The following is a 19,417-nucleotide window of genomic DNA, read 5'->3' on the forward strand; positions in this document are numbered from 1 at the left end:
TCATGGGATTTACCACGCAGTTGCACCATAGCAACAGCCAACTCAAGGAGTTATCTTTCTGTTGGTTTTTCCTTCTTTCTTGCCTCGCCCCACCCCCCCACCCCCATCTCTCTCCTTTATGCTTCCTGGATCACATTTTCCAAGAAAGCACATCCACTTAAGACTTTGTTTCAGGTTCTGATTTCTGGGGAATCCAATTTTAGGAACCCTGACTTTAAAATCATCCATGAATAATATACTAAAGAATTATATTGGTATAAATTAGAGGTTTAGAATAAGATGCAAATCAAAAAATAAACAAAAACATAGATACTACCCACATTTGTCTAGCTCGGTATGTATGAACAAATGTATTGTAGCATACATACACGTACATACAATCACCTCTTTATTTCATGTGAAAAGAAATTTTAATTCAAGAATGTGGTGTTGCTGTGTTTCTCAGGTCCAGTGCTTTTGACTGGACAATAGAAAGGAAATGTTCTCTATGGAAATTATAATATTAGCGGGGGGATTTCACAAGCTGAGATTTTTTTATCTTGAAGATAAGAACAAATGAGTCTTCAATCCTGGAGGTTCAGAGTACACTAACAAGTGTATGGTGCTTCCTTTAAGTCTTTCCTTATGGCATCTTTGGTTATAAAATTCCAGAACAAGCTATCATAAAACAATTGTGAACACAATCCTAACATTAGTAGGCCCAGAACTGAAAGCTTTGCTTAATGTGTCAAGTAAGAATATGATGTAGGCTCATTCTGATAGGCACTATCACATTTTATTCACACGGCACCACATGTTCACACTGACTTATCTAAAATCCATGCACTTTAACGCTTTGGCCAGCTCTCCCTGAAGATCACACATGCTTCATTCATAGACTGAATGCTCCATATGCGTCTTATAGGAGTCCAATGAAAGAACTAGCTAAACTGTCTCTTGTGCAATGAAAGCTCTGTCACTCCATATCATCATTGGTCCTACTTTGGCTAAGCTTAGACACTTTGTTTTTTGTTGCTGGAGGAGAATCCTGAGAAAGTTATTGAGTGACAGCTACGGTATCAGCAGATACCACTTGGCATCCTTAATTTGTCCAAATCATGCTCCAGTCTTGAATTTTAAATGTTGATTTCCTGTGGGGTGTTTTTTTTTTCTTCTTCTGGTTTAATGCTCTCTGAATGACAAACAGCAAACTTAAAGTACAAAGCGAACATTATCAGAAAGGTTATATGTCTCTGGTAATATAACCAGTACTGGTTAAATATGAAGGTAAAATAAATAACTGTCTTTATGTCTAATATTTCAAGAACTGTAAAAGCTTCCAAATAGCTTTCTTAGAACAGAATGGGCACCTAAAATTTCACCATTACTTATGTGTTTATCAATGAATTTAGAGTCAGAAAACATACTGTTTTAGTACTAGCAATGACCCTTGCTTACTGTGTCACTCTGGTAAGTGACATAATTTTTTACCCTTATTTCACCATCAATAAAATATAGATAATAACACCTTCATAACTACTTTACAAAGCTATTGCAAGGAGCAAATTAGAAAATAATAGCAAACTATAAAATATATACAAAGATAATGAGTTTCTCTTATTACCATTAGTAATTTCTCTTTATTACTAGTGGCATAAATTTATGTAATATCAGTAATTCACATCTTTATTTGAATTTGAAGATCTAAAAGTACATTTCAATAGGATATGCCCCAGGATTTCTGAGGCAAGTTGGTAGATATGAGTGTGCTAAATAAGAGTGGTAAAGATCCCAAAAGAGTAGTGTGAAGTTCTGAAGATAAATTTACCAAATCTTTAACAAAGCTAAGATTCAGTTTTGATAATAATTTTTCCTATCCCTCCTCAATCTGTAGGAATAACTGGTAGTATGCTAAGTGGGCTGACAAGGATGTTGCTATCAAAAGGCAGTGCAACTGGACCAGTAGGGAGAGGCTATCTAGCGCCACTCAGGTCCTACCCTCAGGGACCTGAGGAGACAAATACAGGCAGCTATGATTTTTGCACCTCATTCTTCTGTGGAGGAAAGGTAATTTCCTTACCTTATAAAACAAACCTGATTGTACCTGAGTACTTACGCATCTTGAAGGAATTTTGTTCACTATAGTCATGAAGGATGGTAGAGCTGATGATCTTAAATAAATAAATATAGAGACTTCCTGTGTCTGTCTACTCTGGTGATATGACTTTACTGGTTTTCAGAACCTGCATAGCACTTTGTATGTCTCTTGTGATATTAATCACATTCTGATGTCATTATTTTATTCAATTTTCCACCTCTTTCACACCATTTAAATTTCAAATTATTTTGTGGCTAGAAACAATGTCTTACTCCTGTTTATATTGTTTATAAGCAACTATAACACAGTGCCTTGAGAGAGTTGATGATTACTGAAGAAAAAAAAAGAATGAATGAAAAATACAGACAAAATCATTGGTGTAAATTATTCTGATATGGTAATACCTTTCTGCTAAGAAATTGAGGCCATGTGCATTAGTGATTTGAATAAAAATTTGAAAATGGGATTCTACCTTGTAGTCAAGCCAGCCTATTAAATGCTTTTATAAAATTATTTCCTTTCTATAATTTCAGGATAAAAATATTGACTTAGACTTGATTCCAAACATGAATAAGTCTAAATATAAAGCCATGTATAAATTAGGAAAACTATAGAATTCCTATTTTTTAATTAAAAAGATTTTAAAGGAATAAAAGAAGAAATTTTCATGTCAAAATAGAAAAAAATGATGTGGAATTCCCAACACATATAAGATGAACATACCTTAAGGCTTTTCCTACAAAGAAAGGACACTACTCCAATAGTGCAGGGTTTGTTTGTTGTTTTATCCATGTATTTCCCTGCAGAGCAAAGGACTGTGGCTTAGGTAAAGGGAAGAAGAAAAAGTCTAATAGTAAAAGTGTGGTATTTCCACATGAGGAAGAAACTCTGAAGTGAAACCATTAGTCTACAGATGAAATTTCTATGAGAAAGTTATTTTGCAGAAATGGAGAGGCCTCATGCTGTGTTCAGCACAATGGCACTACTAGTTGGGGAGCCTGTGGATGAATGTGAAGTACACAATGGCCTGCTGTGTAATTAAAGAGGACGTTAGAAAGATTGAGAAACCCCATACTGTGTCCACGAAGAATACAGATACTTTTAGGGAGATGTGATAGAGTTATACAACTAGTCACCAGGTTTTCAAAATAAATTAAAGGGTACCTGTTAATCTTTAGAGGTTGATGACACTTATTTCTCTTTTCAGACTAAAAGTGCTGATTGATTGATTGCTGCTTGATCTGTTTTTGATATTACCTTGTTTTCTTTTTTCTTTCCAAAAGCCACATAAGTTTGTGAAGAATAACAATTTTTGATGGAACAGCTATGGTTATAGTTTTGAAGAATAAAGTATCTTCAAAATGATTCAATCAAAACATATCATTCAATTTCAAAAGCCTGTGGGCAAAATACATGGCAAAAAGAAACTGTGAGGCATTAATCCAAGCTGTGGTCACCTTGAAAAATCAGTGTCCTTTGGTTGAGTTTCTTTTTCCTTCTCTAGTAAGGACAATGGAATTAATTTTATGAGCTTCCTGTATGCGCTGAAGAGAAGAAAGTGTAGACCATGTTAAGGTTTCCAGTGAATTTTAAAAGTTACTGAAGATGGGGTTTCTTTCCACCTTCATATGTTCTTTTATGACTGCTTTTAAACCCTCATCCTGCATGAAACTTAGCTGGCAAGCTTTTTAAAAACTGGTTGTTCACCTTCCATGCATCCCCCCCAACCCTGAGTTTCTAATTCAGTTGCTCTAAGAGGTACCAAAGAATCCTATTTTCAAACCCCTCCCCTGCACCTGCTACCACCAGTTGATTCTGACATATAACCCAATTTGAGACCCACTTCTTACGAGCCTGAGTTTTCTAAGCATTCAATGTATACCTATTAGTTATGATTTACCTAACTGATCTCCTGCATAAATAACTTGTAGAAAATGGATTTATTGCTCAGATTCATCAAAACTTATTTCCTGAAGTATAAGAGTAAATAGATATGAATGGAATTCTCCTTTTTTAACTAGTAAACTAGAATTACCAAAAGGATAATTCTTTGAAGAGCAAAAACCTATTCAAGGAAGCCTGGAACAGAGTCAGGGAGCACCATAAAGACCAAAGGTATAACGGAAATCTAAGAGTAAAACGATGAGACAGTCACATGTAAATAGCAGGCTCAAATGGCCAGAGATTGAATCAGGGTTGCAGGGAGGACGATATTAAGTCAAATAGAGAACATCCATGAAAGACCAGGATACAAATAAATGAAGAGATCCAGAGAAATTCCTAAATGGCCTTGGGCTATCCCTAGTCCCTTTTCATGGTCCATAGGTAGAAAGGGGTTGTGTGTTTTGGGTTTCCTTAAAAGACACAAGATGATAAGTTGCTTGTGATTTTGCTTTTTGCTCATATCCTTGGCACTGTACTTGGTATGAGTTGGCATTCAATAAATGTTTATTGAATGAATTAATCAATATAATGAAGGATAATTTTCAATGACTAGTAACTTAACTATCTCATCTCTATTTCATATTTCATACTTAAACATTTAGTTAACGACTTGTCTCAATTTTCCCTAAAATGCTGAACTTGACTTCCAGACTGGTAGAATTCAACCAGTGGTTCTTAAATTTGCCTATGCATTTAAATCACCTAGAAAGCTTTGGAATACACATTAGTGTTTGAGACTAACCTCCAGATATTCTAAATTGGTTTGAGTGGAGCCCAGGGATTGGAATATTTAAAAACCAAATGAAAACCAACCAACAAACAGCAACAACAATAATAACAAAACCTCACCTCTCTAGGTAAATCTAATGTGCATCAGGGAATTGAATTTTCATAGGTGTTCTTAAAATTCATCATTTATTTTTTGCTGCTTGTTTCATATTAATCTAAGCTAGAGTAGTTCAAGAATTCTTACAGTTCTGTTTTCTAAGTATATTGTGATGGATAAAAAAACAACTTAATGATTTGGGAGAAATAATAGCTACAATTTACACTGCTAAGAAATGTCAGGAGTATCAGTATATGCCCAAAGATGTGTTTACTTTGTTTTAAAAATTTTAGCCTCCCTGGCACACTCATCTTTTACCTCTACCTACATCCCTGTTAGTGTCAATTGCCTTGGGAACTTTCTTATTTATTCCCATTTTATTCATGATATGAGCCCCAGTTCTCCCAATATAAACTGCTGGTTCAGTGACAAAAAACTGAATTTTCTACTTTGACCCCTGTGTCTGCTAGCATTTGGACTTGGTGATGTTGAGGTTCCAATGTTGACACTTCCCAGTGGCTTTTGCCTATGACTGAATTTTAGCAACTCCTGTTGTCTACGGTAGAAATCCTCCATTCCAATGCCAGTCAATTATGACTGCAAACCCATGGTTAGTAACCCACTTCCCACCCCACCCTCATAAACCAGGAGATGATTAGAATACTGCATGCAAGAGATGGACCAGGCCAGTGTAAATAAAAAAACAGCATAAACTTACCTAGCCAGAAAGACCACCATGATCATGAAAACAGCATAGAATGATGAATAATTATTACCTACTAAGCTCAATGTAAAGCCTTAAAATTCAAGCTAGAGTCAAGTCTACTGATATATATTAATAAAATACAAACCAAACATAAATCTACATTCAGCTTTTAGAAACATTTTCTGTGTAGATGCTTTTCTTAAGCCCCCAAATTCTGCAGAAAATAAACATCCACAGTAAATATTTACTTCTGTGATTAAAAACAGAAGACACATGTAAATAGCACTGACACCTGCCTCGGAAAGTTGTGAGATGGGAGAAGATGGAATTTCTCCGGGTTTCACATTCTGATACTCCTGTCAACTGTAGTTAGGACAAAATGGGTTTTTTCTCTCTTTTTTTTTCCTCTCTTTTTTCCTTTTCTTATGGCTTACTTGTGATGAGTTGTGTGTTGCTGGACAAACTGATTTTTTTTTTTAATTGAGGCAAAATGTGTACTGCTCTTTCCAATACATCATATTGACTTGTGGAAACGCATGCATAGTGCATTTAGTATATCTAAAAGATTGCTGCTATCCAAATCTGTTACTTTCCTTACCATTTATGGTAGGCAGGTAATTCATCTATAGAAAATAGACTTTGTATTAACTTCTTTGGAAGCCTGTATTTTCTGTATGAGCCTTTCACCATTTAGTTATTTTTTTGCAAAAAGCAAAATGTAACAGACATTTTGGTGTAACTGCCCATGTATTTGTCAAATCACAGAGAAAGTGGGATGAATGGAAACTTGCAATCTTGCACTTGGGTCCAAATTTGGGAATGTTTAAGTAAGCCTTAGTAGACACTGTTGCTAAAAAGGATAAAGGCTGGATAACTGTAGGCATCAAAAGAAATGGAAAGCAGGTTAGAGAATCAAGAGGCACTAGACCAATAAGTAGTCACATTTTTAAAGATTCATGTATGAGATAAAAAATGTTCTGCTTAACAGCAGTGGTGCTATTCTTGCCATGAGAGTGTCACCAACTCCCTATGACCCTGCCTCAGGCAGGGATGGAAGATGGCTCATAAAAGGACAATGCATAAAAGCTAGAAGGGTTGAAAGGAATTAGTTCTCAGAAAAGTGGATTTCCATGCCTTTTCCATGCTTTTGTAGATATGCACATAATGTTTTATTAAAGAAACCCAGATTTTGTCTCTGCTATTTATTAATATTGTAGGGGAAAGTGAAATCCATAAAATGAGTAAATTTCCAAGATGTGTTTTTAACACAATAACATTCAGATGAATCATGAGTAATCTTTTTTAACTAATTCATGCCCCTTTTTAAAATAAGAATTGGCAACTCATTGCCACTGATTTGGAAAAGATTTAACATTTAAGTGGTACTTCAACCCATATTTCTAGCTTGTAGGATGCCAACCATCTCAGTGATACTCACAACAAATTGCAGCAACATTGCATGCATTTAACCAAGTGTAAATGAAAGTAATTCTCCATAGTGTCCAAGCTCAAATACCCACTTAATGGTTTGTAATTACAGTTTTGAGCACCAAATTTTTATTTAATTCTGCCTTTATTAAAAGTTTTGTTTTACCCTATTTTCACTGCAGTATGATCACTATATACCAAAACATAATAAAGACATGAAAACAGACTTTTACAGCTTCAAGTCTCTAGCCAATCCTTATTTTAATGCAGCAATTCGCAGTGTATTCTTTAATACGAAACATTAAACCTGGCATTTCGTTGGAGCTATAAAATTTAAAAACTCACCTATAAACGTTATTTACGAAAAGTAAGTGACATCTGAAATTCTTTCTCAATAAGAGTTTTGGGAGGCCTAGAGCCTCTCCTCTTTCTTCTTTCTCAGTTTCAGTTTTTTTTTTTTTTTAATCAACTTTCCCACTTATTCTCAAATCTTTATGCTCACACTTGCTGCTTTCTCTTCATACCACATGGCAGGGTTATGACAGTGCTAGCCAGGCCACAGGCTTAGCAGGCCAAGCTGTGTGCAAAGGCAGCACCATGTTTGATTCATGTCATTACTCCATGCCCCAGCACAGTGCCTGAAATGTAGAAGGAATTCAACCAGAGAAAGAACCTAAACTGTATTTGTTGAATTTCTTAACTCAATAAATTTTTTTGAAGAAATTTTTATTGTGCTCCAGAATAATGATTTCCAGTGTAGATTTTAAAATCAAATCGGATTATGCTTCATGACACTTTACTGTGATTTATGTATTCACATAGTTAAATTTGAAGGAAAGATATGATAAAGATAGCGTAAGTAAAAAAATGAGCCTTTTGTAGTTCTATGCTAGCATATTTGATTTTATAATATTATGTAGCAAAATATATACCTTATACAAATAGAAGTAAAATGAGTCTAGGCAATAAATTTAAATGTATGTTATTTCCTATTAAGTACTAATGGACCATACTTTTTTTCTTCCCCTGAGGGAAGGACTCTGATGTCCTACTGAGGTCAAACTCATTAAATCTCATCCATGTAGAATGTGGAATTTAAAATATTTAAATCCATGTAGAATTTAAAATATTTCAGAAACTCTGCTCATTCATTGTAAGACCCACCTTTTGTCAGTATTTTTTTTAGCTTACCGTATATTAATAATAATTAACTCTATTTTATCATTTCATGGACCACAGATATATTCTGGATAAAAGTAACTAAAGTGATCTGCAGGTATTTAAGCATGGTTAGCTCTTGAGGCTCTGTCTTCTGCCCTGAGATTATCTAATAATGCTAATGTTGACATTTTACCCCAGGTATTTATAAAGGAAAAATAAATTTACCACTCTTAAGACCCACATTTACTAGTTAAGAAAAATCAAAAGTAAATTTAAATTCACTATTTAATTAAATAGTATCTTACTTTCTTCATCTCAGCTAGAGAGTAACAAGTGTATGTAAAGTGTGTGTGTGTGGTTTTTTTTTTATTTTGAGATGGAGTCTTGCTCTGTCACCCAGGCTGGAGTGCAGTAGCGTGATCTCGGTTCACTGCAAGCTCCGCCTCCCAGGTTCAAGCCATTCTCCTGCCTCAGCCTCCCGAGTAGCTGGGACTACAGGCGCCCGCCACCACGCCCAGCTAATTTTTTGTATTTTTAGTAGAGACGGGGTTTCACCGTGTTAGCCAGGATGGTCTCGATCTCCTGACCTTGTGATCCGCCCGCCTCGGCCTCCCAAAGTGCTGGGATTACAGGCGTGAGCCACTGTGCCCAGCCTAAGTATATGTAAAGTGTTTTAAAATTTACTAAGTACTCTTTATTACATTATCCCATATGATTCTTACAATAGCTACTTGAAGTAAAAAGGACAGAGCTCTCTTTTGTAGACTGGTGAGTGATAGAATCCGAATTTACATGTAGGTCTACAGGCTCTATACCTGGTATTCTGAGTAGAGGTAGAAAAAGTACCTGTTGAAGGAAGAGTCTGCTAGGCTACCCTGCATATCTCCCTAGAGTCTCCCAGCCTAATTTGAGACTTCTCTCATGTCTTCCTTTGGATGTGATCTCTGGTAGGCTAGCATGGCTTTCATAGAGACTTAGGGTTTAAAACTTCATCGTGTTGCAAGGCACTGACTGTTTTGCTTGTTTGAGGACTGTCTCACATAATTGAATAGGTCCTTTCTCCACTGGCAGGGGAATAATTTGGAAACTCTTTAAGGTCCTTTACGTGTGTTAACTGTGTGGATGTGAATTGAGAGTAGCCTTTGCTCTCAAAGTTTAGGGATTAAACACAGAGAGAAAAGCTGCTCTTCTCTCTAATATTCTTGTGAACAGTCAGTTCTATCACTGCTTCTTTTTTTCCATATGGGGTTATCAGTCATCTATGTGCCCACCTTACTGTGAGTGTTTTAATAATAATGATTAGAACAAAGGTGTATGGAGTGCCTAATATGCACCAGACCCCACACAATAGCATTTTTACATGCATTATCTCATCAGTCCTTAGAACAAATGAGGTTGATATTTTTAAATACCCATTTATGGGTAAAGAACTTAAGTGTCAAATTAATTAAGTAAGTAGCCCAAGTTCACTGAGTTACTAAGTAGCCCAGCTGGGATTCAAATCTATCTCTTCTTGGCCACAAGGCTCTATTAGTTTCGTGTTGCCTTTGCATTTGACCTATTCGGCGATTAATTTTGCAGTTCTCCTATTGATCCCAAATTATTCCCATTTAGAGACCAAAAGTTGCTGCTATCAGTTATGCTTAGTCTGGAATATATAACTCTATTTTACAAGATGATACCAAATAATGTTTGTTTAAGTAAATGATCCTTGAAAGACTCATGCAGGCAGGAAGAATTGGGATGAATTAGGTCAAGAGAAAATATGTAAAATTGTTGGTGTTTTGCAGTCATTGTACAGCAGAGGGAAGGGGGAGAAAAATACAGGAAAAATATGATGAAATTTCTCTGGTTGATAAACACTCCATTTTAAGTGTTTATGCTCAGATGTAAACAACATGAATAACATTGTAACCTGTAGAGCAGCCATGGTGAATGGAAGATGGAGCTCTATTGTGCAATAGTTCTGAAGCCCCACACCCAGATTAAGGGACAAACTGCACTCTGCAAGTAGCTGGTTGTCTGCAAGAGCTTCTCATTGAAAAACTGCATCAATCAAAGCAAGCTTCCTGAGCCCAAAGTGCTGAAGATATCACAATCATTAAACAGTTATGCAAATGTAAAAGCAATATCTCACCTCATTAGTACTAAATATGTTGTTTATTCTTTCCCCAAGTAAAATGTTTAGAAGCCTGCATAATGAGCATCTCGTTGACAGAGGTGTGGAATTATGAAGCTGCTAAATCCAGTGTGAAGACAGAGTGATAAAATAGATTGGATTTTGCAATAGCTGTGCTTAGAGCAAACTTGGGTGGCTGGATTCCACATTAGCACATTGTTTTGACATCATGCACTCAGAGATTTGATTTCATGGATTAGGGGGAGGTGGTTATGACATTTGGGTGGAGAAAAGAGTGTGCAGGCTGAAGAAAAAAGCTATAGGCTATGGGCAGAGAAGAAAACTGGAAGAGTTTTTAAAGCAATATCCTATTTTCTAATGAGGGTACTTGCATGATAAACACCATGTAAATGGTCTAGAGACATAATTAAAGCTGATGGTGACAGAAGGAAACAAATTAAACTTGGAAATGTTTACCTGTCTAGAGTAGTCTTTGTACAAATGTGTGATAAAGATAAACGTCTGACCTTTGAACTCTATCCTCCAGTGTACACCAGCATCTAGAAGGCAGCTTAAGGTTTGTAGTGAAATGTGCTACTACACACTAGTGTGTGATTCTTAATATGTCAATGGGCTGGAATTTATTTTTCATGAGTTCATGAGTCTTCTGTGTCTTAGTTGGAATTGCCATGCTGCCATATATTTCATACAATTAGCTACCTTAGTTCATAATGCTGATCCCAGGTTGGAAGTGCTAGTCCAACCTCAACCATGGGAATGTCAATAAGAAAAAGAGCATAACAGACTATTAGACTGTAGGCTCCCTGAGTGCAGCAGCCTTGACTGATTCTTCCCTGACTTGGCACAAGGAATAACACCTAGCCTGTGCTCTACAAATAAGTGCTAAGTGTCTGAAAGAAAGGGGATTTTTTCAGTTCTTCTTCATGTCCACTAACCTTCTTCAAGATGCTGATTGGACTTATGGGCATTGCCTGAGAAGATTCCTTAGGAGGCTGTGTGAAAGCAAGCAAGGGTGGGAAGCACTTGTTCTGCTCAGCCGGGTTTCACCTTGTGACCTCTACCCTAGATTCTAAGGCCATCCACATAGTTGTGTGTGTCATACTCAAAGAAAGAAAAAGAAGGAAATGGTAGGTGCAATAACATCATTGATGATTTATGTTTCAAAATATAATTTTCATCTTTAAGTTACTGCTATGTTTTACTGTTGATCAGTTAAGGAGATGATTGAGGAAGAATTTGTCTTCATGGACTATTGGATTTTGAAAGTTTTTTTAACGGAAAATTCCCTTCGTCTGGGTGCTAACTTTCTAGTCGCTAGGGCGACGGATGGCCTTTTTGTCCAAATGCCTTTGGTGTGCCCTAGAGAACATGAGTACAAGGGACCTAACAAACATCTGGACAAGTGCGTCAAAGTGCATCCGTAAAGTTGTTATAGTAAAAAGTGGATCTGAAACAAAAAAAAAAAGGAAAGTGAGTTTAAAAAAAGCTGAACTTACTTTTCTTTGGATGGTGAAGAAGGTAACATGTTATACTGGGGGAAAGGGTTTGGAATGAGACAAAATTGTGTTCAAATTTTGGTTTACCATTTAATTGTTACGTAAAAAGTTTCATTAATCAAACTGAGTCTCAGTTTCTGCCTCTTTAAAATGATAATCCTTATGTTAGTCATCAGGTTGTTTTGAGAATTCAATGAACATCAAAATTCTTAGCAAAATAACAATGATTGCCATAATTTAGTTCATTGTTGTATCAGAGTTTTAACTGAACATTCAAACTGCTTCAGTATGCATATTTGGGTGTCTCATTTATTTACTTATTTTCCATTTTATTAGGTGCTTCCACTGTCAAGGCCTCTGAACATGTGTCCGTGGCAAGTACTATTCTAAAAATAGAAAAATTAGTAGGCTGTTTCATGCATTTTAATACACTGACATTCCATGCTTTTTGCCTAATGAAGCAAATATTCATAAATGGGTTTGGGAGAAGAGAGAGAGAAAGAGAGAGCAAGAGCACACTCTATTCTTCATGTATGTGTGTGTGTGCATGTATATATGTGTGTGTATAAATATGTGTGTATAAATACATAAATATATGTGGTCAATCTTGATTATATTACAAACACATTCCCTATTATTGTCAGTGATTCTTTTTCTCATAATATGCATTTCTTTGTGGTTGTTTCTCATTCTGTAGAAAAAGAATAATCTTAGGCAAGTGTTTTACCTTTGTGGGTCTCAGTTTCATTATCTGAGAAGTGCAGAGAGAGTGCATGAAGCAATCCCTTCCACTTCTGGAAGAAAAACATGTATCCCACTTTCATAAGGTCAATGATGTTTAAGTTCCTGTTAAACATGCAGATATTTGAATAATCCTTAGAACTGATATTAAATTAATTTCCTATTTCCAAAGTTAAAGGAAGACTTTAGTTGACATAACAAGCAGAACAATCCAATATGATGCTCAGTACTCCCTAATAAATATTTAACAGTACTCATTTCCTTATAAAGAATAATCTGGAAGTACAGGTACCCCTGGTTATAAAAAATTTTACAATTTAAACTAAAAAATTAAGTGACTGTTATTATTTAAACTGAATTTTTGCTATCTCAGCTGAACCCTTGTACTGAGTGATAGTAATCACATTTGTATTAGCCTAGCCCTACAAGTTGCCACAGCCAGGGTTCTCCGCATCTCTGCATATGATTTCAACCCCCTGTATCCATCATCAGAGCCTTTTCCTTTGCTTACTAAAAGTGTATAAAAGGTAATCTTTCCATAGATGTCTACAACTATCATGGATGACCTTCTATAACTCCAGAGATTTTGCCTAGAATTTGGATTAGGGATATAGATTTAGTTCAGCTCCTGGAAGCTGTGGGTTGGTTGCCAAATCACAAAAGAAAGGCATGCCTACCAAAAAAGCCATTGTTTAAGAACATGGGGAGTGGGTAGACAGTTTCTGCTCCCAAAATCATGGAATTAGGGGACATTTGATTATCCTTGGATATATACTTTATCACATAAATGTACAGTTGAGAACACAGATAAACACAGTCACCTTAAAAATTCAAATAAATTCCCATTATAAACATTGAAGATAATTTGATTGCAATGGTGAATAAATCTAAAGAAATCATGTGTTGGTCAGAAGTGCAGATCAAACAAAAAGACAAAGGAAGGTCACTGAGGCAGATATCAGCAAAGCTCATCAACCACTCTCTCAAGAAAAGTAAATATTGATTCTTAGACTTTTAGTGTAGTTCCATAGCAAGTCCCTCCTGATGCTCTATTAGAGGAAGTAAGAAGATATGATCTCCATTGAAGTTTATCTCCTCCTCTACTCAAACTACCATAACTACAAGATATCCTCCCTAACTTCCATTTGGCCTGAAGCATCCAGTTGCCTCAGAAGGATTATGGCAATGAGAATGCCAAGAAAAATTTTCTAGGCAATACTCAATTTTAAATTTCAAAGCATACTTTTGAAACACAAGACAAAGACTTTGATTTCCTGAGAGAACAGAGCTGGCCCTGTGCTAAACAATACCCATAGAAGAATAAATATCACCTGGGTATTTTTTAAAATACATTTAGACTAGATGAAGAATCCATGGGCTAAGGTTGGAGTATATGAGAGAAGAAGCAATACACCAGTATGTATACTAGGAAAGTGTTTGCTCTCCATTCCCAGACCCAGTTTGGGAGGGCCACAGAACTCTGTTTGTTAAGGTAATACTTGCTTCAGCAACCAAATTTGGAGACACAATACAATAGTATTTTACTTCTTATGCAATAGTCCAAGGAGGTGGGTCTGATTGGTGGGTAGCTTTTTTCTATGTGGTGACTCAGGTACTCAGGCTTCTTCTATTTTGTGTCTCTTCAGTTCCCTAGAGCTTTGGAATCCAGTAGCTAAAAGGGAAAACAGAAATTGAAAAATTCTTATCTGCTTCTTATAAATCCTGGCATAGAAATGAGATACATCATTTCCATTAATATTCAATTGGCAAGAATTAGTCACATACCCTCAACTAGATGAAAGGGGAACTTGGAAACTCAGCCCCTAGTTATATAGCCTCATCCCAACAATAATTCCAAACTATGGCAAGAAAAACATGATATTTTGGTGGGCAGCTGGCATCTCTACCACTAATGACCATGTAGGTTTGGGCCCTCAGACAAAGTCAACACTTACCCCATTTTCCATCTGTGGCTCTGGAAGGTGATATTTGGGGATATTCCCCATACTAAATGAGGTAGTAGCAGTCAAAAAGAAATGGCAATGTAGCTTATCTAGGGAGAGCAGTTCAAAGACATCCCCTGCCCGCCACCCTTCTCCAAAGTTTCCTGTGCCTTCAGAGTGACATGGAGAGCTTGCAAAAATTTTCCTGCGTACCTACCAACCTCCTCCAGAGAGGCACAAATGTAATGGAAAGAATGATGACAAGGTTCTGGATAAAAGATGAAAAGAAGCCAGGGAATGCTGCCAGTAGCCATTCAAAGGGAACAAGTGGGAATGGGGCCATTTCAGCAGATGCCAGCAATGTAGAAAATGATGACCAAGGACCAGATAAGTCAACTTCCTTAGGTTTAGAAATAAGCAAAAGGAAAAAGAAAAGGAGAATAATTTTGGATCATTCTGAGTCTACCTTCAATTGAGTATGTTTACTCTGAATTGTCAGAAATGGATTCTGCTACCAGGCATAATGAGACTCAAGCTAGAAATTAAGGACAATTAAATAAAGTTACTTTTTTGAGGAATATATTCAAGATTATAGTCTGAGATTTAGTCACTACTACATGTATAATCTATTTTCTTAGTGTGGTTGCATACTCCCCAAGAAATTTTTAGTTTTTAATATTCTTACCAAGCTTCACTGTCTACTCTGAATATATACAGTAGTCGGGATATACATAGTGTAATATTTACCATGTAAAGTTTCATGTAACACAAGTTATCATATTTATATATTTGCATATGTATAGTTATATTTCTCTGTGTAAAATAAATAACCACATTTTAAAAGATGTTGAAGTCAATTACTACCATATGTCCAGTGGTGTTCTAGATTCTGAAGATATAGCAATGAGTTACACAGACAAAAGCCTCTGCCATCAAGGAATTTACCCTCTATTAAATGAAAAGAATTTGCATTCTAATAAATAAGAAAGTTGACAAAGTAAGTAAAATATAAAGTTACATCATATAGTGATAAGGGCTATAGAAAAAATAAAAAGCAGAGAAGGTAAGAGGTAATGGGGTCAGGGTAGGGAGACATTGAATTTTATTTTTTATCTATGTAATTTTTATTTTATTATAAATTGACAAATTATAATTGTATAAATTTACGAGGTACAAAGTGATGTTATGATATATGAATATAAATGTGGATGATTAAATCAAACTAATTGATATATATTCATCACCTCAAATACTTTTTTTGTGGTGAGAATATTAGAAATTTACTCTCTTAGCAATTTTTAAATACACAATACATTATTATTAACTATAGTCACCATGCTGTGCAATAGATCTGAAAATACTCATTGTTCTTATCTGACTGAAACTTTGTCCCCTTTGACCCCATCTCCAGAACCCTAACCCCTGGCCTCTGGTAACCACCATTCTACTCTCTACTTTTGTGTTCAATTGTTTTGGATTTCACATACAAGTGAGATTGTGTGGTATTTGTCTTCCTGTGCCTGGCTTATTTCACTTAGCATAATGGCCTCCAGGTTAATCCATGTTGTCACAAATGACAAAATTTCCTCCCTCTTTTTTTAAAGTTGAATAATATTTTATTGTGTACGCATACCATATTTTTTAAACCGTGCATCTGTTGATAGACACAGGCTTATTCCATATTGATTATTGAGAATGCAGATATCTCTTCAACATATAGGTTTCAAATCCTTAGTTTTTAGAGGATCCTCTATACAGTTTTCCATAAATGGCTGTACTAATTTACATTCCACCAACAGTGCTCAAGAATTCCCTTGTCTTGATGGGATCTAATTAAATTAAAGAACTTCTGCACAGCAAAAGAAACTGTCATCAGAGTGAACAGGCAAACTACAGAATGGGAGAAATTTTTTGCAATCTACCCACCTGACAAAGGTCTAATATCCAGAATTTACAAGGAAATTAAATTTACAAGAAAAAAACCCATCAAAAAGTGGACAAAGGATATGAATAGACACTTCTTAAAAGAAGGCATTTATGTGGCCAAGAAACATTTTTAAAAAGCTCAACATCACTGATCATCAGAGAAATGCAAATCAATACCATAATGAGATACCATCTCAAATCAGTCAGAATGGTGATTATTAAAAAGTCAGGAAATAATAGATGCTGGTGAGGCCGTGGAGAAATAGGAATGCTTTTACACTGTTGGCAGGAATGTAAATTATTTCAACCATTGTGGAATTGTGTATGGCAATTCCTCAAGGATCTAGAAGCAGAAATACCATTTGACCCAGCAATCCCATTACTGGGGATACACCCAAAGGAATATAAATCATTCTACTACAAAGACACATGCCCATGTATGTTTATTGAAGCGCTATTTACAATAGCAAAGACGTGGAACCAACCCAAATGCCCATCAGTGATACACTGGATAAAGAAAATGTGGTACATATACACCATGGAATACTGTGCAGCCATTAAACAGGATTAAGATCATGTCCTTTGCAGGCACATAGATGAAGCTGGAAGCCATCATCCTCAGCACACCAACACAGGAGCAGAAAACCAAATACTGCACATTCTCACTCATAAGTGGGAGTTGAATAATGAGAACACATGGATACAGAGAGGGGAACAACACACACCAGGACCTGTTAGGGGATGGGGGGTGAGAGGAGGGAACTTAGAAGATGGGTCAATAGGTGCAGCAAACCACCACGGCACACGTATACCTATATAACAAACCTGCATGTTCTACACATGTATCCCATTTTTTTAAGAAGAAATAAAAAAGAATTCCTTTGTCTCCATGTCCTTACCAACACTTGTTACCTTTTGTCATTTTGATAACAGCCACTCTGACAAGTATAAGGTGATGGCTCATTGTGCTTATAATGTGCATTTCCCTAATTATTAGTGATGGTGAGCCTTTTTTCATATATCTGTTGGCCATTTGTATGTCTTCTTTCTGATAAATGTCTATTCAGGTTCTTTACCCAAATTTTAATTGGGTTATTTGTTTTCTTGTTATTGAGTTGTTTAAGTGCCTTATATATTTTGGACATTAATCATTCATCAGATATATGGCTTGCAAATATTTTCTACCATTCCTAGATTATCTCTTTACTCTATTAATTTTTTCCTTTGCTGTGCAGAAGCTTTTTTGTTTGATGTAATCACATTTGTTTATTTTTTCTTATTGTTGACTGAGCTTTTGGGGTCAAATCCCAAAAAAATCATTGCCCAGACCTATGTCATGTAACATTTTCTCTATGATTTTTTCTAGTAGTTTTACAGTTTCAGGTCTTATACTTATGTTTTTAATCAATTTTGAGTTAATTTTTGCATATTGTGTAAGATAAGGGTCTAATTTCACTCTTCTACAGGTTGATATCCAATTTTCCCAGCACCTTTTATTGAAGAGACTCTCCTTTTTCCATCTTGTGTTCTTGGCACTTTTGTCAAAAATCAATTGATTGTAAATGTGTTGGTTCATTTCTGGACTCTCTATTCTGTTCCATTATTCAATGTGTCTATTTGTATGCCCATATTATGCTGTTTTAATTATTATAGCTTTGTAATATAGTTTGAAATCAAGTAGAGTGATGCCTTCACGTTTGTATTTTTTTGTTCAAGATTGGCTTGTCTATTCAGGGATGTGTGTGTTTGTGTATATGTGTGTGTGTGTGTGATTCCATCTGAAATTTAAGATTCTTTTTTCTGCTTCTGAGAAAAATGACATTGAAATTTTGATAGGGATTGCATTGAACCTGTAGATTGCTTTGGGTGGTATGGACATTTTAACAATGATAATTATTCCAACTCATAAACATGGAATATCTTTCCATTTCTTGTGTCTTCTTTTATTTCTTTCATCAATGTTTTAGAGTTCTCAGTGGACCAGTCTTTCACCTCTGATGTGGTTTGGCTTTGTGTCCCACCCAAATCTCAGGTCAAGTTGTAATCCCTAGAATTGGGGGGGGGGGGCCTGGTGGGAGGTGACTGGATCGGGAGGTAGTTTCTAGTGGTTTAGCACCATCCCCCCAGTGCTGTTTGTTTAAAAGTGTGTGGCACCTCCCTCATCTCTCTTTTCCCCCTTCTGCTGGTCATGTGAAGACTTGCTTTGCTTCCCCTTTGCCTTCTACTGTGGTTGTAAGTTTCTTGAGGCCTCCCCAACTGTGCTCCCCGTACAGCCTGCAGAACTGTGAGTCAATTAAACCTTTCCTCTTCATAAATTGCCCAGTCTCAGTCTCAGGTAAACCTTTCTTCTTCATAAATTACCCAGTCTCAGTCTCAGGTAAACCTTTCTTCTTCATAAATTACCCAGGCAGCATGGGAACAAACTAATACAACCTCACTGGTTAAACTTATTCTAAGTATTTTTTCGGTAGCTATTGTAAATGGAATGGTTTTCTTGATTTCTGTTTCAAATAGTTTGTTGTTATGTATAAAAACACTACTAATTCTTGTCTGTTAGTTTTGTATCCTGCAAATTTACTGTATTCATTTATTCTAGCAGTTTTATGGTGGAATCTTTAGGATTATCTACATGTAAAATCATGTCATCAGAAAACAGAGAAAATTTCACTTCTTTCTTTTCTATTTGGATGTGTTTTATTTCTTTCTCTTGCCTGATTGTTCTGGCAAGGACTTCCACTACTGTGTTGAATAGAAGTGGCAAGAGTGGACATCCTTGTCATCAATGTTAAGTATGATGTTAGTTATGGGATGTCATATGTAGCTTTAAATGTGTTGAGGTACATTCCTTCTATATGTAATTTGTTGAGAGTTTTTATTATGAAAAAATATTGAATTTTTTCAAATGGTTTTTCTGTATCTAAATGAGATAATTATATCATTCTTGTCCTTCATTATGTTAATGTGATGTATCACAGTTATTGATTTTTATATGATGAGCTATCCTTGCCTCCCCAGTATAAATCCTGCTT

Source organism: Pongo abelii, chromosome 7, assembly GCF_028885655.2.
Source record: "Pongo abelii isolate AG06213 chromosome 7, NHGRI_mPonAbe1-v2.0_pri, whole genome shotgun sequence".
In the NCBI taxonomy this organism is placed as follows: Eukaryota; Metazoa; Chordata; class Mammalia; order Primates; family Hominidae; genus Pongo; species Pongo abelii.